This window comes from Falco rusticolus, chromosome 2, assembly GCF_015220075.1.
Source record: "Falco rusticolus isolate bFalRus1 chromosome 2, bFalRus1.pri, whole genome shotgun sequence".
NCBI classification, from domain to species: domain Eukaryota; kingdom Metazoa; phylum Chordata; class Aves; order Falconiformes; family Falconidae; genus Falco; species Falco rusticolus.
Window position 1 is genome coordinate 29,923,532 of NC_051188.1, and position 22,536 is coordinate 29,946,067.

Below are 22,536 nucleotides of genomic sequence, written 5' to 3' on the forward strand. Positions count from 1 at the left end.
GCCTCTTTGGAGTGGTTCTTTATATTTTTTTGCTCAGTGGAAATTTGCTATAGCTGTGATATGCCGCAGAATCCTCCCTGTGTGCCTGCTGACGGGGCAGAGAGCCCCACAGCCCACCCCGGCCCCAGAGAGGGCCTAGCAAGTGGCTGCAAGAGCAGCGTTGCAACCTTCTCCTAAGCTCTGCCAGCCCCTCCGTGCTCCTGGCACCCGCTTCCATAGCATCAGGGGATGGGGGGGACTAGTAATTTGCAGTATGTTACTAGTAACTGTAATTTGCTTGATTTAAGGGATGATGGGGTCCCCTCTCGTATTTGGCATGGGGATGTTACCCTTGGCTATGCTCACGCTCAAGGGCAAAAGTTTCCATCAGCAACTTTAAAGCCTTATAATGGAAACAAAAAAAGTCAGAGTCAATATAAAGTCTCCACCAGTGAAATTTGAAGCATTCAGCAACTGAATGCAGAACACAAAACAGCAAACACTCTTCCAGCAAGCCATACACTGTTACCTTTTGACCGAAGTAGTCAGTCAATATTCAGGGTCTTATTCTTTCCAGCGGGCTGGAGAAATTAATGATAGTGCCCAGTACTCCTTTCATGCAATACTTTTTAGTTTGAAAGACAGTAAACAGTCTTATTGAACAAACGGGGAATGAAGCTGCAGATTTGCCTCTTTTCAGCCACGATACACTGAAAAACATTTCAGAGCTTCTTCTCAGAACGACGATGCAAGGCCTTTGTCATTGTCTTCTTCTAGGTGCTGTTGCTTCCAGAGTGCTGAGCAGTGACACTGCATTTGCCCAAACTCCCCAAGAGGGTCTGGCAGCCCCACCAGGTCAGCTGCTCGGCAGCTCCACACCCTGCCAGCATGTTGGGCAGTGGCTCTTGCTGTTTCAGCCCTCTCAGCCCAAAATGCATCTCCCTGTATTCACCCCAAATTAGGGAAGGCCAGACCCAGCACCAGTCCTAGCACTGAGGACCAGGACAGTGATGTCAGCTCCACATGTCCCTGCTCTGCCCCTCAATCCCCACAGCACTGGGCTGCTCTCTGGCCAGTGCACCAGCCTCTGGCCATCTGGCTTTTCACAGAGATAAATAAACACCCCTCTGTGAGCTCTGCCTCACCCCAGGACAGAGGAGGGACTTTTTCAGAGGTGTACATGAGATGTGAAGAGTTTTTCACCAGCTGCTGTAACCCTGCAGTATCACTTCATCTGCAAAGACACATGCACCACACCTACATCTTTTGGGAATTTCCCTTTATTTCACTTTCTAAAATGTCACTTTCATAATCTTCTAGGTTACAGGTCTTCCTCTTCTCACAACACCACCAGTACCAAGCCCTGAGGGTTGAACATTGAAAGTCTCACTGTGCCCACCTGGACTGGTTCTTGGGCACCTTCACATCAGGCCCAGTTCTGAGTGCCCAGTCCAGGTTTTTCACCACATGCAAATGCATCTCCTAGTTTCAGTAAGGTCTTCTTGGCTTATTGGGTTGTAGCCATGATGAGAATCAAGCTCCCTCTGGAAAAGAGGCACCGTTATTTGTGCCACAAGACCCATAGCTGCCCCACATTGTGGCCTAAGGAATCTGCAGCGCAGCTCCAGCAATATAAGAGATAAATCCAGGCTTGAAGAATGACTTCATTTCTTGATGCTTTTTTTTATGCTGACTTGCAGCGTCACCATTGGCATTAACAGCCCTGACTTCTCCATCAGCTATTTCCTTCTTCACTTCCTCCTGCACCAAGTGCATGTTTTTCACATTTGTATAGTACTTGCAAGCTCAGAAAAGCTCATCTGACTGTGACTGAAACTCTGGCACGTAGTTTGATTTTTTTTCCCCTTTTGCTGAACTAATTTTTGCATGATATGCTGCCAACTTCACTTTTCCCCCCTTCCTTCTATATAAACAATATTCCTCTTCCAGATATTTCTTACACATTTGATAAAATGTGTTGCACACATAAGATGACTTTGGCTCAATCTTATAAAGATTTGGCGTAATGCAATATACTAACTCAGCTTTGATTCAGTAAAAAAATATATGTCATTAAAAGCTGTATATACTTCTTATTTTAGTGTACAGCTGTGATTGACTGTTTCAGTTGTAAGTGATGAAGGCATGGCAAAATATAAATAAAAGCTGTACACCACCTTTCAAAGACGTGCCTTTTATTTATTTTATAGGGATGGATTAGGTTCTAAAGTTTTCAGGAGGTGTTGCTTTACCAGTGGCACTTCTGCAAGTACAGCGGTGCTAACCTTAGTTATCTGGCCAGGTTCCAGTGTGGTTAATTATATTCTGCACACTGTGAAATTCCCACATAATTTTCAATTAAGGAAGTTATTGCCACTTCTCCCACTCCTTGAAGTTGTTGGTAAGACCTGCTGCATACAAAATGGCTGCTGTGCTCCATCCCAGCAGTGACTGTGTGTTAGCCAACACTCATACGCAAAGATGACTTGGATATAAAATAACTGTAGTCCTTTATTCTAACCAAGGTCAGCAGAAATTCTTTAGTCTTGTGCTTCACAGGCAAAAAAAAGGAAGAATCGAGGCTGGGAACATATGAAGATGTCTAAATGCATGCATGAACCTCACCCTGTGAGGACTATTTGGATCTGACCTGCACCCAAACTTTAACTTGAATAGCAAATTGTTTGCATTAAAAGCCACTTACTTGTTGTTGAACCCTTGAGAGGGTGATAGAAGGATTACATCTGGCTGTTAAGGTCTCCACAAGAAAAGGAAACATTCAAGTTAACATTCACACCACCCTTTCAAGGACCTCCCCAGGATGGGTGGCCTCTGGCAGTGAACTTCCCTGGCAAGCGCACTGCTCACTGGCCGAGATATCCTCAGATACAGCCAGAGTTATTTGCCCTTGTGTCGCTGCATGCACACAGTGTCCCAGAAGACTCTGGTCTCGTTTTCCAGCCCATCTTCCACCCCAGGACATTGTTGTTGTTCATGAGTGTTGGGGAAGGTCAATGGGAAGGAGACCGTTTATGGAACTGTGACCCCATGTCAATAGCTCGAATTTCATACCAGATAGTCAATGCCATGCCTTGTTTACCTGGTGAAGAGCCTTTTCCAACATGGTCAGGTCTATCACTCCACACCTTTGTGGCCTTGCACCTTCAGCATTCACTGACAAGGCTGGGTCATGCTCAGAGAGGACAATGCCAGGATCACTGAGCGCTTCAGCTTTCACGGACCATGCCAAAAACAGAAAAGCCCTTCCAGTTCAGTACTGGGGGAAGGATGCATGCTGGAGTGCTCTTGGACAAACCAAAGCTGACTTTAGCCACAGGCTCAGCAAACATTTCTCCTCCAAGGACAGGGCTGTATCTGAAGTCACATTCCTACATCATCACATTCTCCCCAGTCCCTCTCTGCAGTGGCTTGCTCCTTTCCACCTCTGCCTGGCCTTAAGACACTTGAGTCTTCATTCCTCCCTTCCAGCCCTTCCGAGTTTAAATCACTCCCTTACTATTAAATCAACAAATATTACAGAACACTTTTCACCATCTCTTCTTTTGCCCTTTTTTTCATATTTTCTATACCCTCTTATCACCACTATAAACTGCCATGTTCACTATGTCCAATAATTGTTGGATTTCCCTGTTCCTTCTCATCAGAAACACATCCTTTTGTGCAGAAAAAAAGAGAAAAATCTTTGCTCTCTCTTGTATTTTTTTTTTCCCAACACTGGCTGAAGGTTCCTCTATACTGGAGGATGTAGCTCTTCCCTCTTTTTCCAACAACCTTATGTGACACAGACATAGTACTCTGTATACTGGATAGGGCTACCCTGCCTAAGGGTCTGTACCAAATGTGTGATCCTCCTATCCATTTCCCATTGCACATACAAACACCTATGTACATGCCAAGTCTTCTGTACTGTGACACCTTCTCAAAACTGCCATGCTGCCAAAGTCTCTTTTTGCAAGATAGCTTGTGAGCAGATCTCCCACCCACTCACTTTTGCCTGAGCACTGCCCCCCACCAGGTACACCCCAGACAAAGTATTCTTGCCTCCCTACCATTGCACTCTCACCCTTCAACTCTATTGCGATGTGACTCATTATATCTAAAAATTTAAACAGATAAATTGAATCATCTTCAGGAGCAGCTGACAGAAGCCATCATCTTAGAGAGAGAAGGAGTGGTGGAAGAGCCCAAGGTAGCTTTTTTTTTTTTTTTTTTCCTACTGACAATGCCCTCACCATGTCATTTATTAAAATGTTCTCAGGAGTAGCTTATTCCATGTCTTTGTCAACATAAGGAAGGTCTCCCAAGGCATTACGTTATATTATGGATTGCTAAAATTGAGGCTGGCTATGCCAAAAGTACTTTTCCAAATACAGGCACTGTTTTGAAGGCCAAATTGTTTAATAATGGCCTACATCTGTCAAACAGGGGCACTACCACTGACCAAGTGATAAATTTAATCCATGAGAAAGCTCAGAGCACATAAACTATATTGTTCCCTATCCAACTAAGCTAGAGAGTAGTTAACCCACTGTGAAGCCGTTATTTTATAACATCTGAAAAAATGTTCATAATAATGATTCTGTGGAGGCCGTTTTAGAAGTGGGTATAATATTGGAGTGCCTGTGGTAGTGACCCTCTGGGAACGGCCCCTTGTAAACCATTCATAAACAACATGGAGAGAGGGAGCTCTGTGTGTGGTCTTGACTTGATCTTGCAACTTTGGGAGCTGAACAGCTCAAGGTGGATCCATTTCATAATCGCCTTATTTATTTTGAAATCTCACAGCACCCTTCAGATGACCTTCATAGGAGTATGAAGCAAGAACTTTAATTATTATTGTACATAAATCTAATGCTTATCACAGAGAGGCCCTCAATCTCTGCTGGAACCTCTATGCATTACTGCAATAAAAACAAAATAATACTCCCACTAATTACAAAATGAGTATTTAATCTCTCCGTCAGCAAGTCTGATGTTGTCAGCATAGCTCACAGACCTAGCCCTGGTAACTAGCAGACAATAAATTCCACAAATGTTACATGACAGACATCTATTTTGAAGATCCCTCTCATCTCCTTGACTTCCCATGAGTTTCTCAAAATAACTTGGTAAACAACCTGCTAATGCTGATGGTGGAGGCACTGCTAAAATTGATCCTTAATTTTCCACACAAGTCCTGGGATTCCAGGACTTCAGCAGTCCGAGCATTTTGCAGCCAGAAGTGACATATATCACAGTTTCTTGGATAACCTGAAGTAATGGTGGCATTGTAATTTTGTAAAGGTCACCTCAAAGGCTACCAGTGCAGACACAGGAAGAGACAATGTTCTTATTTTATACTGCTGTGCTGCAGCAAGTCCCAGCAACAGAAGGAATAGATATCTGTGAATCCAATATTTTCGAAGAGTTTGATGGTAGAAGCAACCACAGGAACTAAAATTTGCAAACTATTCCCTTCCCACAAATCCTAATTAATAAAATAAATCAATAAATAGCAACACTGTACATCAGAGAGGGGAATATTTTGAATGAGTTTTTACAGCTCTGAAGAAGTCTGCCTGCCACTTCACAGAACAAACAAGAAGGTGTTGTCCTTGCCAGAAGGAGGTAAAATCTTACTTCAAAACTTGTTTAACAGAATGTTATCAACAAAACATAAACGGGGGAGAAAGAAGAACAGAGATTACTCAAAGGAATAGTATGTGGGCCTTGTCACAGCAGGATGGAATATCATATTTTCTGCTAAAAGTAAAATAAAAATATCTTCACAGAAATGTAGGACTTCTTAAAGATCTGAAAGAAAACAGAAATAAGAATTATTTCCTCAATGGATAGTAAATGCAATCTAAACCTGCCATGCTTATCTTTTTACTGCATAATCAATAAAGTCAACTAGGAAAAAAAAAACTGTGGCAATTATGGTAATTGTTTCTTGTGCAGCAAGATTTGACATCATCTAATAGGAGGTTAATTAATAGTTTACTTGGACAGCACAATTACCTAGTGAAACCACATTGTTAAACCTCTGGCTGTAACTGACTTGTAATGAGAAGCATTTGCTCACATCTGGCTCTGGCCCATGTTGGAGACTGAGGACTTTAATGGCTACAGACTCCTGCAGGTTTTTAGATAAGTGTTCTGGGTTGCTGCCTCATGAAAACAGATCCTTGTTTGCTCCTTGCATGCAATCATTGGGAGTATCACCTGTATTTGTTCTGCTCTGGAGATAACAGTAATGACTGGCTGGTGTGAAAGTATCTGAACGGCAGCAACATGCTGTGCCCCAGTCTAACGCACGCAGGTTCCAATGCAGCCGTGTGGTGTACAACCAGCAAGGAAAGCATGGATTTCTCCTGGCTGATATCTAAACATCAGTTACATAAACACAGGATTAACTCCAAGGAAGAGCAAACCAGTCTGCCCTGAGCTCTACGCAAGATGATGGTCAGGTCAGAACATGAACTGCGTTTTCCCACTTGGGGCTCTTCTAATTAACTTGTATGGTGCCTCACAGGTATATGATTTGGAACAGACATCCTTAGCTCAAGCCCACATTACCTGGGCTTCTCAGTAATGTTACACCTGTGATTATTGCCCTGAAGTGCAAGGAAGAGCGCACAGGATGCTTGCCAGGTGAGCTGCTGCCATTGTGTGTTCATCACACAGGGTTTGTGACCCATGTCTCTCACTCTTTCAAGTCTTAGTTGAAGTTTGCAAAACCTGTAATAGAAAAGAGGCTGCTTTGCTACCGAAAACTAGCTACTAATTTACTCCTCATAAATTCACTTTCTAAGACCTGGACAGTTATTGGACCTACAAAAAAAGACTAATACTCGCCATTTGTGTCTATAGTACTAAGTCAAGCAGTGCCTGGATGGAGTCCTGAGTCCTGAAGAGAGAGATGGTCTCTACTGTTAAGCTGCTGGAGTGGCCCTGTTATGGCACAGTTTGGGCCTGTGCTAGCTAGAGTGTCCCCCAGCAGTTCCCAGGCATGTTTCGGGAGCCAGAGGGTGTCCAGGAGCGGGTGGTCTACACACAGCCACCCTGCTCCAGGCACCAAGTTCCCCTTCCCACCCAGGCACCGGCTGCTCAGCCTCACAGGGGTCAGACTCAAGCACATTTTGTGTACTAACACACATACAGCCTCAACTCCCAGAAGAAAAAGCTGGCTTAAAGCTGTCAGAAGATATAAAAAAGAGCAGATCTGCTTAGGACTTGATAATGAAAAAGAAAAAAAGAAAAGTGAAAACACTTTCCAAGGCTAAAAAGAGGACTTCACTGAGGACAGAAATTTCTCTTTTTTTGAAATGCTACTGGATGTGTTTTATACAGGAAAATGTAAATCTTTTTTTATCTTGATTTCAAAAGGAATCTTATTTTCCTTTTTTTTCTTTTTGTTTTCAGATTAAAGTGCATTTTTGCTTTCACTTTCTCCATTTGTCTCTGCTCTGCTTTTCTTCTTTGGAGAAAAGGAGCAGGAAACTGGAATGAAAAGAAGGGGAGCACTTTGGGGTTCTGCTCTCAATTGTTTTTCTTCTGTTCTGAAGACAGTAAGGAAGAGTAAAGCATTTCTCCTTCCAAAGAAGAAATAGCCACAGAATCTACCTAGCTGCTCAAAATAAGATGGGAAATGAGAAAGAGAATTGCTGGAAGAAAATTATAGTAGACAGAGGGTCTGAGCAGAGAGAGGTAAGGCACTGGAAGCAAGGTTGCATGTAACGGTTGACTGGAGATGAAATCCATCTGGAGCTGACCAGCTGCTTTGAGTGTTTGCTCAAGCTGTACCAACATGACTCGAACAATGACTCTTCTGCTGGTCCAGGTCCAACCTCAATTCTTTAGCTCAGTCTGCACGCCCTGGACGTCTGCATCTTTAACAAAAAATAATCATCAAGGTGAAAAGAAGGGTTTAATTGGGCATATGGCACCCTCAAATGGGAAGGACAGAGACAGAGCTTTCTTTCTGTAGCAAGGAATTTTGTTTAATTTCCTACTTGGGGAAAAGAGACAAGCACTGTATAGCATAAACAAAGGGGAAATAGTGTGGTATTGGTCAATAAAACAGTGAGAGAAGAAAATCCAGAGAACCAAAAAAGGGTGGACACAAGTGATTAATATTAATCAAATCAATTAAGATCTATTTAATCAGCAAAGTCACATGTTTGAGATTTATCTCATTTGCAGACTAAATCCTGGCAACATCAAGAGTGATTCAGTCTCTGTACAGACACTTTTCTAGGGAAATCAGAAGTACTAAACATAATCTAGGGCCAGATCCTGTCTATTTGCATTTCTTATGGGAGAAGATGCAATATAATATGTCAAAGTGGCAGACTTTGGTCCACTGATAGAACTCCAGCTCACTTTTCTCCTGATAATGTACTGGTTTCATTTGATATTGCACTAATTTGACAAATTCAAGGGTAATTCCCTGGGAAACAAAGACATTTTTTTAATGTAAAGACAGCTGTAAAGTTCCCCAGTGCTTCAAAAAGCCTAAAATAGAGTCTATTTCTCCCATTTTTAACTGGCAAGTCCTTCTCTGTATTTAACACAGCAGTATTGCCGTGCAAACATTTGCATAGTGGCATTAAGAGCCATTGGCCTGAAAAAAAGTCATGGATACTTTGAAAATCTGGGACATTGCTAAGCATTTTGCCATTTGTGGCTGATCGTGCTCACATGATGATTACCCATGCTCTGTTCCAGTTATTCAACTGGAATTGCCAACTGAGACTGAAACCCTGGTCACTATGTGGTCTGGGTCCTGAGAGAATAGAAGATTTCATACTACATTGCATTTTGTAAACAACAATTTGTTGCATAAAAAAATCCCATAAATTATTTATCTTGATATAGATTTCAAAATGTCAAAGAGACAGGGCTAATTAAGGTTCAATAGCAGATTCAATAATCTGAAGCCTCTTTTTTCTCTTTTATTTTAGAGGAGAAAAGCAATGGCCATTATGTCCTAATTTGTAAACACTTTATTTGATGGTTGAGACTGGAAAGTATGTTAGTGTTGTTTGTCCTGTCAAAGGCTTTGGAATGGTCTGAAGTCTACAGAGCTACATCTGTTGCCATTTATTGGGGGGGGGGGGGTGTCCCCTATTTCTAATACAGTTTATAAAATGAAGAAAAATCTTAAACACTGCAATTAGAATTTTATAAAGGGACTTTTTCCTCCTAACAAAAATTAATTAAGCTTTTCTTTGAACTTCCAAAAAGAATTTGTAGCTTGTAACACACAAACCCAAAATGTTCTTCAGTTTTCCATCTTGCTTGTGGATGCAAATTCTTGCGAATGCCCAAGCTCAGAAGTGGACTAACAGCAGGAGAGCTAAGTTCAATGACCACGTTTCTGTCCTTCACATGTTCTTATACGACGGAGGCGCCTGAACATCTTCACAGGAGTACCCATCGCTGCAGTGAGCTGCTTCCCCCATCCACTCCTCACAGGATAGAACCCAAACACAACACCTGGCCTCGTTCTGTTGCAGTTTTAAACACAGAGCTGAAAAAACACTGTCTGCCCCTCCACCCCACAGTCGCCAGCAATTCACAATTATTAACGTGGTTTTACTCTCACAACACCTTAGTGAGGAAGGAAAATTTCATACCTGTTGTACTGGAAACTGAGCCAAGGATTGAGACAAGGTTTGCTGAATACCATCTTAATACCCTGCTCTGTCTGCTATTTGTCAGCTTTGACGGCATAGCCGCTGCTGTGCCAAAGCCCAGCCTAAAGAAAAGCTCTCTCTTTCCATCTTCCTCCCCTCCAGGACAGACACAAAAAAGGGCAACCCACCATCTGTGCTTTTGAGTGCTCCACGGGTCTGGCAGAAGGAATGGGATTTTAGCATGCAGTTGAATAAGACATAGCCTTCTTGCAAAAAAAGCGTTGGAAATTACTCCATTCCTAAGGGACAACCTAGAAAGAGGCAGAGACAGAGCACAAAGCAGGTAATGAAGAGACCGTCAAGACTGGCACCAGCAGCAGGGCTGTAGAGTTACAAGGGATGCGTGGAGAAGAGCTTTACACCCAGTATTTAAAGAAAGCATACCCTTGAAATAAAAGTGATGATTTAACAGTCAGAGCCATAGGCAGGGGATATATATTAAGCAATTATATGGAAACATCACACGAAGGGACTCAGGGACAAAGAAAACAGAAGTAGACAGGAATCCCAAACCTTAGCCTCCTTCTAAGTGGAAAAACTGGGCTATATAGGAAGGACAATGTCAGCTTGGGGAAGCGAGATACAAATTATGAAGACGTGTCTCTTCAGTGCCTCTGTTTCAGCTTTCTAGGATTTGGGGGGGAGATTCCTTTGTGTTATTCCAGTTCCACTACAAACCACTGAGATGTGCTTTCATCTTGTCTTTGTTACACTCCTCTTCTACAATGTAGAACAGTGCAGACAAATTTTAAAATATTCTGTGGTAAAATTCATGTAGCTCACATATTTGTTGGCTTTAAAACCAGTAGGAATCCAGCCTCCTGGTCGAATCTAAAAGTCAGTATTTATAGCAATAACAGTATAAGACCAATTCATTTTTCCCCTTGTGAAAATACAAATGCCAAAAAAAAAAGGTTAACTAAAACCTGGAAAAGATATGCTGTGGTACTGTTTTGTAGGAGTTATCATGCAGGTCTCCTGTGACTCTTTCCTCTCCTGCCATCTGAATTCCCTTATTATGCTGCGTTTCCCATGCACCGCAGACTTTGCACTTGCAGATAGGAAAACCTCTATGGTCCACCATATAGAAAGTAGTTCTTCCTGCTATTTTCACCTTTGATAGAACTAATTGAGAATATAAAGACAAATTATTTAAGGAAACCTGATTACTGGAAATTACAGCAGTACTGTTTTTACCTGAAATTACTTCAGTCCTGGTGAGAGTACTTGGCCTTCTAGCAAATTAATAAATAGGAAGCACACATAGAAAATTCATGTTTTCAAAGAAACAACTTCACTGCAATACCAGTGTTCTGGCAGTGCTTGTCATTGTGAAATGTCAACTAGCACTGGTAAGTATTTTAATTTTAGCCTTAGCAGCAGCTGAAGCTACGTGAGAGAAATCTAGCCCAATGCTCTAACAAACCACTTGAGCTGTCTGCAACAACATTGTGTATGCGTTATTGTACTAATGGGTAATTTAGTCATTACAGTATGAGAAGTGAGCAATTCAATTTCCTTTTAATTTCACTTCTTCTCATATTAATTAATTTTTATAATTATTACAGTAGTAATGTTGCTCAGCACTCACATTGATCACAGTTTTAAAAAACCCCACATTTCCTTGTTTTCCAGATTTTCAGCCTTTCCTTGTCCCTTTCATTATACCTGTGGCATAAAACACCCCTGTGAATCTAGTGCAAAAGACACTACAAGCCACCCATCTTCTGTGCCACATTCCATATTCCATTAGGAATATTCATAGGATACAGGAGGCGGGTGGGATGTGTCACAACAGCTAAGTACAACCTACAACAATCTAGTCTACCTTTAGGAAATTACAGAGTCCAGGAAAAGCAATGGGTGGCATGAAGCCATCTTTACCTCAGCTCCTAACCTAGCCTCTGTATTACTTTGAGTGCAACCATAGCATCCAGTAGACACACTGAAAACTCCTGTACTACACTCTTAACAGACTCAGAAATGGTCTGCAATGTAAAGAGTTTCATCTTGAAGAGCTGCTGGGCACAGTTCAAACAGCTCAGGAAACAGTCCGAGATGCACCTATTTCTTGCTGAAATCAGCATCCCTGATATGCTTTTTAGGAACCATCAGAAAATACCTTTTTCTGAACACTATTTCTTAAAACAGTCCTTTATTTTTCACTAGTTTTCATTTTTCACTAGTTCTCCAGTAATATATTTGCCCAAACATACCCAAACTCTAACAGCTTGCTAGAAATCAAGGCAGAATGTCACCACACTTGATTAGAGAAGGTGATGAGTGTTAGATAACAACAGATCCATTAAATATTTTGGTCTTCAATCTAACGAATACTTCAAAACAGCAACATGAAAGCTAACACAGTCACCATAGAAAGCAGCATATGCTTACACAGTAGGAACAACAGGATATACATTTAACACGCTTTATTAGTAAAATCAAAAAAGCATTAAAATTCCAGCATGTTAGAGTACTCACAAACTCAGTGACTTTTCAAGAATGGAATGACACATTAAGTCTCAGCTTTTGCAGAAACAGCTTCTTGCACTGTTTCTGTTCTTTTTACTTTTTAAAACCCTTTCATCCACTTACTCATTGTCACAGCCTTGAGATCCCTTTTTCTGATGGGTGATTCCATATTTGATCATTTCTACATCACAGTGTCATCTTAGCCACAGACCTGCCAAGCTTTCTCTTTTTAAGGATCTCATAAGAAATGGACTAGCCAGCAGACTTGCGACTCAAACATCTCATCCATTTTGCAACAGTTCAAAATAATAAATTTGTTTGCTACAGAATTAATGCACTAACTGTTCCTTTACTGGGAACCACGGACCTCTCTCCCAAAATCTATCATTAAAACTTTGCCTCCAGAATGGCATGCTTACTTCTGTTACTCCAAATACACCTACATCTGTTACAGAAATGAAGAAATATTTTTGACAGACACGTCAATCATGTTCCTAGGTTAGTAAGTCAATGTTAAGTGTTGCAATGCAACAGATACTGTCACATAATCCTCAAAGGTCATGGCCTCACTGTGATTTAGAGCCTTTAAGTGAGACTGGATACCATTTTTAGGAAACATGCAGGTATGCTTTGTTTCAGTTTAATGGAAAAACTCTCTGATCTGCGATGGCTGTGACAGCCTATTCTGGACCCATGGATCTGAGCCTTTCTCTCTCGCCCATCCCTTCTGGAGCCTAAGCATGTTTGTGATACACATTAGGATAACAATCACAATTAAGACTCATGTTTCAAGCTTCACCTGTACTTATCAGGTGTTTTCATATGCTTGGGTTCAACAGCTTTGAGGTCTGGAAAGGATTTTTCCCTGGACAGCCTGGGAGAAGTTTGCTGTCTGCTTCTTGCAGGGCAATGCACCAGCACGTATCACCTTGATCCGTAAGTCACAGCGGCACAAGAGGCTTCCCATTCTCCACAAACAGCACTCGGGTTTTGACAAGAGGAGTATTCCTTCCCGCCTTGGGAAATGAGTAAAATGTGACAGTGATGAACAGGAGATCAGGCATAATCTCTCCAAAATCTATGAAATGTGACTTGGCTCCGGAATCTGAGCACATTTACTCACTCATTGGAGAGTTTCATTACTGCCTTCTCAGTCACCAATAGCTGACACAATTAACAGGGTAAATGAATGTGACAGGCTCCTCCTGTGCTTGCTTGTAGATTACACCACTTGGAAAGGTTTGGTTACACAAATTACCAAAGGGACAGATAGTTCTCCAGGTCAAGAAAGACAGGGAACTACTGGAGAGGGCCCAGCGGAGGGCTACAGAGATGATGAGGGGACTGAAACATCTGCCTCGTGAGGACAGGCTGAGAGAGCTGGGCCTGTGTAGCCTGGGGAACACTGGGAAGGGACCTTCTCAATGCACACAAACAGCTTAAGGGCGGGTGTCAGGAGGATGGGCCAGGCTCTTTCAGTGGTGCCCAGCGACAGGGACAAGGGGCAATGGGCACAAACTGCAACAAGGGAAGTTCTGTCTGAACACGAGGAGAAACTTCTTTACTTTGAGGGTGACAGAGCACTGGAACAGGCTGCCCAGAGTGGCTGTGGAATCTCTATCTCTGGAGACATTAAAAATCCGCCTGGACGTGATACTGTGCAACCTGTTCTAGGTGAACCTGCTTTAGCAGGGGGTTGGACTAGATGATCTCCAGAGGCCACTTCCAACCCCGATCGTTCTGTGATTCTGTGATCAGGTGTATTGGGCCTGGATGAGGTGGAGTTAATCTTCCCCACAGCAGCCCTCAGTGCTGTGCTTTGTATTGGTATCTAGAAAGGTGTTGATAGCACACCAGTGTTTTGGCTACTGCTGAGCTGTGGTCACTCAGCATCAAGGCTGTCTCTCCAACCTTCCCTCCTCACCACCACCAGCAGTCTGGAGGCAGACAAGATCTTGGGAGGGGATATGGCCAGGGCAGCTGAAGCAAACTGACTAAAGGGATGTCTGCTCAGAAATAAAAGCTAAGAAAGGGGGATGGGGGAGTGGAGGTGGGGGATGCATTTGTTATTACAACATTTGAAAATGATTGTCTTCCAGAGCTACACCTACTGAAGCCCTACTTCCAGGAAAGTTGCTGGACATCACCTGCTGATGGGAAGTAAAGCATAAATCTTTTGTTTTCCTTTGCTTTTGCATATGGCCTTTGGTTTTATCAAACTGCCTTTATCTTGACCCATGAGGTTTTTCCATCTTATTTTCTCCCCCTACCCATCTTGCTGAGAAGGGGAGTGATAGAGCAGCTTGGTGGCCACCTGGCATCCAGCCAGAGTCAACCCACTACATCAGGAAATCTGGTTTGCTTTGTAAAAGGTACGAGACCATAGACTGAGGAAATTAGAGGATCTTATGTGCCTTTCTTGGTCTAAACTAAAAGTTGAGTTGGTTTTTGCCATGTTTCCACAGTCTCATATCACTGCATCATTAGTTTGAATCCTTCACAGAAAATAAGCAAATGGTAAATGCTGCTTCATACCATGTCTGTGGTATAGGTGATAAAGTGGGGTGACATCCCCAAAGAAAGAAAGGCATGGTGGCAATGGTACCTCTGCAATGAAGCACTTTAGTTGTGGGATTTTGTAACCATAATTTAGGTCCTGCTCCACTTTCTCTTTTCTCTTTTTTTTCTGCTGTGTCCTAATTCAGCCTCATAACTAGTTGTAGTTCTAGTTCTCCCCTTGGATTAATAAAGCTGCATTTTCAGTTTACTTGTGACCCATAAGTTTTTCTAGCTTCCAATAACCAAACATGACCAACCCAGTGCTTCCCAAGATAGCTATAGACAACAGCATGATTTTAACAAGTTTTGAGGACTCCAATTCTACAGTGAAGTCAATGAGCTCTGCAGGTATTTCACACCTTTAGAGAAGTCTGTGATACCTGACTTGAGGCACTATGGTCAGTATTTTAGCAATTGTTTCCACATGTGAGTACTCAAAGCAGTTTACTCAATGAGATACAAGGTCAGGGTCATAAGAGGTTTGTGTTAGTGCTCTTTCCATCTCTGCAGTTATTTCCTAGAAATAATGTATAAGGCCTAAGTATGAAAAAAATCTTACGTTCAACAGAATTTTGGAGGAGGCATCCAATACATCTGAAATATATGTACATGTATTCTGTTCTTTGTCATTTTACTGCTATGCTTGGTGATGTGCTGAGCACCAAGTTCAATGTTCATTGATTCAACAATGACCAATCATTAATCAAACCCATATAAAGAAGTAAGGAAAATGTAGCAGCCCTAAAAATTTTTAAGCTTGACTTCTCAAATGTATTTTCTTCCTCTATATAAATCAGAGTTCAGTTAACACTAATTGTTGTGGGTTGAGTGCAAAAGGTTATGGCTAAGCAGCCACTGAATGTTTGAGCTTATTTCAAATATTTGGACATATTTGGTAAGATTTTCAGACCCTGCTCCATCTCTGTCTCTTCTGCTCTGTGGGAAGGCTGTTTCTAACAGCTTGACAGTCCTCTGCAGATTTCCCTGCACTGGGTTGAAGTGGGTACAGGAGACAGCTGGGGCTCTCAGCTAGCCTTACACTTTCAGGGCTTTAGTTAATCACCTTCTTTCCCCTTCCCTCCTACCCAGATCACTCATAATGACAGAGGAATGCCACCTAATATCTTTTCTGTCGTCTTTATCGAGAAGAAGACTGGGAGTTCCTAGTGTCATTCCCAACAGAAGAGTGAAATCCATGTAGTAATCCTTTCCCATCACTAGCACTCTTTTTTTTTTTTGTAAGTGGCAGGCTTATATTATCTGTATGATCTCTATGATGACTCTCTCTGAAGTATTTCTTCAGTTCTCGCCCTCACGAAGCTCAGTTGACTTAATGCAGAAATGAAGAAAGCTTCCTGCTCGCCAGTGATACGTTCTACTAGGGAAAACATGAAGGATTTGAATTTCCAGAGCTAGTGCCAGTGTAACTTGTGAGGGGCACAAGATGGGGTTCCTAGAAAGGCAACATCAGACGCATCTCACCCAGAGGAAAACTATCTCCCTAATCACAGGCAGGTTAAATCAGTCCTGACACGCAGGTGTGAGGGAGTAGCATCTGGTCCTCATGCAGCAGAGCGGCTGAGTGGCATCTTGCACAGAAACCAAAAACATTTCACTGTGGCTATTCATGTCTCACAATAAATGCATACACAGAAAGAGAGGTAGCTTGGGTAGGGAAGGCTCCTGTACATGTGAGGACCATTCACTCATCCCTTCTGCTGGTTGCCTCTCTCCTGCTGCTGCTTTTCTTCCTGCAGCACCTCAACCAGGGAATGAGGTGTGGGTGGGAAGAAGGGGGAGATCCCCATGGCTGCCCCATTGTCCAAAGGGGAGGTGGGGGAGAAAGGAAAAAAGAAACAGGCCTAGCCTGTTGGGACCTTTCCATCATCATTACCTTTTGACTCTTAGGGTTGCCTACCCAAATGAGCAAAGCAAAAAAAAAAAACAAAAAAAAATCTGAGGAACCTGTTCCTGCATCTGCAGATTCACTATGTAAATTTGTGCAATTTCTTAAAACGTCTGTATCTAAGATACTCTGTAAATGGAGCTCAGAGGTGCTGTTCCTTTAGAAAGCATTTTTCAAAACCTCCTATGAAAATTGCTTAGTGGTATGTCTCATTTTTACCAGTGCAGCTGTCTTGCTCAATTTATTTCTTCCTGGAGAAAGTGTGCTCTACAAAATAAGATAATACATTTTCTTGGCTGTGTTCCTCTAGCACATGAATACAGTCCCCAGCTTCACCAAACATTGTAGCAGACAAGCATAAGACATTGTTTGCAAAGTATTTTTGTTTTAGAGAAGCAAAGGAAATTGTTTTTCCATACAGTCCCTTAGTCAATAGTGAGCTCATGCATAGTATTGAAACCACACCTCTTCAAAAGTATACATGTATTATATTTTACCTATATTTTATCTATTCTGCACTTCAGCAGGCTGCTCTAAATCCCTTCAAGAGTCATAGATTTTGACTGGCTTTGGATTAGACCATAGGTTATCTTAGCTACCCCTATAGCTACTCAGCTACATAAATTTCCATTATTATCTGAAAACAAGAGTGTCACTTAAAAAATGGAAAAATTTCTCATACTTTACTCTCTAGTTCTGTTCTCCAAACCTATGCATGTCTGTCCGCTAATAGCTGCCACGTCTCACCCTAAATATATAGTGCCTACCTGAGCTTTTACACCTCCAGCAATACCTTGTTAAGAGCCGACATAAAAAGTAGGCAAGGAGAGTTCTCTGCAGCTTGTGGTGAACTCCACCGGCCTTACAAGATCCAGAGACCATCCTGCTTATTGTTCAGTACCTGCATCTGGGACATTGACAAATCAGGTTTAGATCAAGTATTAATAGGAGACAGTAGACAGAGTGGTGAGCTGCTCCGTGTGGCCATAGAACTAACCCAGGAAGGGAAATGTAGGGAACAGAAGGGGACAGGGGCTACAAAGCCATCCTCTGCTCCCATAAATAAAAAAAAAATAATAAAATAAGAAAAGTGCTCTGGCTACCCGTGATCTTGATACAGCACTCTCCTATACCACAACGTGCACAGCACTGAATTGTCCTAAACCTTCACTCTCATCACCACATGATGAAAGTAATAAATTTCCATTTAAATCGTTTTTTAAATCATACATATGGCACCTCATAGAAACACAGAAATAGCTGCTTGTGATTACCCTCAATGAGCAACGGCTTTTTCTGGTAACATGAAAACAACCAGCTAAATGCTGAAACCTGGCTGCCCCAGTCAGACATATAAGGTCTTTTCAAAAGAAACCAAACTTTTGCAGAGCTCACTGGCATTGCTGGAATCTGCTAGTCCCCAAGGACACCAACTCGGGTGCAGGGTCCCCTTGTGGCATTGGGATGGGTACAAAGCGCTCACAGAAAGTCAGAATGTAGTCTAAGACGAAGCAGGCACAAGTATAAAATCTAATGTTTGAATTAAATCCTTTCCTGACACTGGGTGTCCCAGGCTCCGGAATTTGTCTATCAAACCCTCCTTTAAGGATGGTGCTATAGTTTCTCGGTTGCATTCAGTCTGTGGTGGCTCTGGGCCCAGATATGAAGCAAGTATTCCTGAGGATAGGTTTGATCCTTCATTTAGTGAAGATGCTGTGGTGGAACAGCTATTGCTACTGCAGAGATATATAAGGATGAATTACCTCTTTGTTCTTTTGAGGAGGGTTTCTGTTTCTTTTGAACATATCTTTGAATCCTCAGGGTTCCTATATTAATGCAAAACCTCAGCATGCCCAGTAGAAAAAGATTTATATAGACCTAGTATATAGTGGGGAAAGAAGATGGATCTTGAAAGGCAAATTATTTTTGCCCAACTAGCAGAGACAGTAAGAATGAACCACAGCCTGCCGTATGGAGCTGGTCTTTTGCATGCCAGCTTTTTTTTTTTCAGTGAAAACAGTGGAGTTTCTTTCTGTAAGACAAAACCAGGGAACACGATCTGGTAGCCACATGGTCAATACAAAAGCAAATCACAAAGGATACTCTCTTCAAAATTGGTGGGCACACTACAAGAGCTGTGTCCTTTACTCCCCGGTGTCTCATTAGCCCTCTGAAGCAGCAGGCAGAGAAGGAAGACTGGGTGTGAGATGCTCTCCCAGCCAGGAGAAGAGAAGGATTGTCATGGCACGAGGTTGAGAGTGGCTGGCCAGCAAAGCCCCCAGGAACCCCACCAGCCCACCACTTTCTCCCTGGCGGAGCAGCCACTGCATCCACATGGGAGGCCATCGTGGCCCAGAGATGCCTGGCATAGAGAGTCATGCACCACCCCTGCTGAACCACTCCAACCCCATTCCCAAACCTCTCTTCAGCTCCCAGAACCAAAAAGATTGCACCACCATGGTTTGGCCCAGACAAATCCTTCAGTATTTTTGCTTGCTGTTGAGGGACATACTACTGTGGTGGGTTTACAGAGGCTTACAGGTGGCAGGCATTGTGGGAGCAGTTACCAAGAGCTTGGCAGAGTGGGGGAGCTGCCATTTCTACTGGATTTTATCACAGGAAAGGCTTTTTCTGCTTTCACCTTTCGCTTTTCTGCTTTTTCTAACTCACTGCATACCCACATGAAGGCCAGGCACAATAACTGCACTTTAAAGCAACACTTGCCAATCCAATTTTTCCTCCCTATTCTTTGTCTTGAGTTAAACTCTAGACACTTTACCTAACCCTGATACAGGTTTCAATCACAGAGAGCAGTTTGGGGAGACCTTCTCTGTCTGTTTTTCTTGCTTCCCTTCCCTCTGAAAGGAAAGGGCAGAGGAAAAGGATGAAGTACTGGACAATTTTAACTATAGCTGAGGCAGATGCAGCCCCTCTCTTACAGCTTATACACGTGTAATTGGTAACAGTGCTTGGACCTTGGACTAAAACTATACAAATTTCCTCTTATTTAGCCAATCCTTCCCCCCCAGCCCCACCCAAAAAGGCCCTAATCTGAATCAGATCTAGATATTCAGGAAACGTACAGGCCACTACAATGAGCAAAACATTTGCTAGTCATCCAGAGACTCAATTTCCTTCCTAAAGGAAGAACACAACAGGGGCTATTTTGCAAGGAGAAAAAAAATCCCTTTCTGGGTGCCTACAGTAGGTTTGCTGTCTGTTTGGCTGAGCCCCTCTGGAGCATCCAGGAGCTGAGGACAACTTGTTCACTTTTTAATGATTTTTTTATCACTACCTTGTCCACTTCCAAATGTGGAAAAAATTCTAGCATCACACTGTAACACCAAATAAAAACTTTAGTCCTTTCCACCCTCTCAACAATAAAGACAGAAAAGTGATGATAGTAGAATTTTATTGGCTTTATTTAAACAGGCTTCTCCCCCAACAATACTGTGCTACTACTATAAAACTTTTCTGACACATTACTTTAAACATTAGCACATGGACATGCCAGCTCTGCACTTCAGGAGCTACAGTTCAATGCCAAGAACTATTAGTCACATTAAGAAGTTTATTCACAATACAGCAGATAGAGAGGAGGACCATCTGAATCCTCCTGCCTCCAGTGCCACGCTGTGCCCTGTCACCTTCCTGGCTGTAGCCAGACTCATACACGGAGCAGCTAGAGAGGTTTTCCACCAGCAGTTGGAAGTATGAGAGATTTTGGGGAGGGGGAACTGGTTTAAGGTGGATGCAGCTGCAGCACTCCACGGGGACTGCTGCAGTCAGTTGAGGACAAGTGATGAGAGAAGGGAAGAACAATGAAGTTAAGCAAACAAATGTCTCGTCTAGGTCTGGGGAACTTCTAGTCTAAATACATGGCTATCCTTCGGTATACATGTGTGTGCTGCTCTTCAGGACAAACAGGGCCTTTCTTTTCAGCCCCTTTGACTTCGGCAAGGATTGCACAGCGGGACGATGACTTGTCTCCTCTTATTAAAACCACTTCTTATAAGTGCCGACTGTGTCTACATGTTCCTCTGAGTCACTTCTTCAGAGGAAAAAGAAAAAACAGAAAACATTTTAAGACCAAATCTGTCATCGTTATGCGCTTATACCTATACTTAATCTGGTATGGGGTAAGAAAATGGTATGTAATATTATTAAAAATAGTGATTTATTAAGTAACCATCCTGGATTTTTATCTGTCTACGTTTTTCCCCATGTATGAGAAAAGACAAGAGAATGTGAAATGACCAGAGCGCTCCTAATCAAAGACACAGCCTAGCCAAGGCAGAAGGAATATTCCAGCAGAGACAGAGAGGGAGGCAGCATCCAGAGGGAATCAGACAAACCACATATATGACTGTAGAGAAGTCTTAACCATATGTATGAAAATAGTAATATTGGTGGGTTGTTTTTGCTTGTTTCTTTTACTTTTGCCTTTAAAACAAGCACATTCTCCTGCTGATCTCAGGCCGTGCCAGCTTGTGACATAACACACATGCTGAAATACAATATGGAAAATGTGTATCCATACTGCATAAGAGAGGCTACAATCTGCAAAAGTGAATGCTGCATCCATATATCAATTGAAATGGCCTACAATTCAGGGAGTAATTGTTTTGAAACAATCTCACATGAATTCACCTTCACGAGATTAGAGGCTGATGTCACCACAAGGGTGAAGTCATCAGCAATGACTTAAGCTAATGGGATAATGCCAGAAGAACTCGATCGCTGTTGTGCAGAGCTTAACTCCTTCCGAGCAACAAGGAATGCTGAGAACTATTTACCCCTTTTGTTTGCAGCATTTCCTGAGTGGGTTTTAGCACAGGAAAGCTCATGGTTGACTAATGGGGACAGGGAATGAAATCTCCTTCCTACAGCGTTGCTGGTGATCTCTGTTTGGAGAATTTAAAGCCATATGTCTGAATTCAAGTTGAACTTCAAGACAGAGAAAACTGACAGTAAGCTACACAGATAACTTTGTGGTGTGTGGTCAAGTTCCTGCAACACGTACTCATGGGAGCAGTCCTTGTCCATCTCAGATCACAGGCTCAGCGGGATTCAGCAAGGGGACTTGGGCTTAGCTTTACACTCATTAGGGACAAAAATGCGGAAAAGAGATGTGGCCCACAGTGACCATGGCAATCTTTTTCCAGACATGAAAAGCAAACTGAGCTACCCGTAACTGCACGTGGTGTGGCTGACACAGGGCCATGCCAGGCAGCGGTGCCGTCTCCACATGAGCTGGGTGTCTTCCTGAGGTAATAGAAAAGCACATGATTTAGTCAGTGGCATTAAAAATCATCGGAGTCATCCCGGAAAGTACAGATATTTTTGTTTGACTGTGTAATGCGTGCTTGTGTGGGAGTGGTGTGAGTTTGTTCTATTTCCAGCCCGTGAGCACTGAGGTGTGACAAGCCTGCTTCGCTGCTGGCTCCACTGACAGTGCCACTCCCCAGCAATGGTGAGGAGCTCGGACAAAGCAGAAACTACCTGAAAGAGCGGTAAACTTAAGAGGTGGGCCTGATCCTGGGTACCACAGAGCTCAGTGGTGCCTTTCACTTGGATTAGGCGCCCAGAGCAGAGCGTGCAGGGTGGATTTGTAGGCATGGTCAAGCGACCTTTGCCAAGCTTGAGAGCGCACACTGTGTTGCCGGCTGCACTCACTCCTTCTGTGGATATCCTCGATGCACATGATCAATATGGTACCTAGGGCAGCTCATCTGACACAGACAGCATTTAAGAGAGTCCCACACCACACGTTAGCATGCTATAGCTTCACACACATCTGCAGAGTTCAGGTGGGCTCCAGCTCTGCTGAAGCCAGCTTTGCTCTACTCCGCTGGAAATGAGATTAGAGTTTGGCTCTCTGTCTTCTAAAATGTTTTCCATGTTTTAAAGCTAAATATT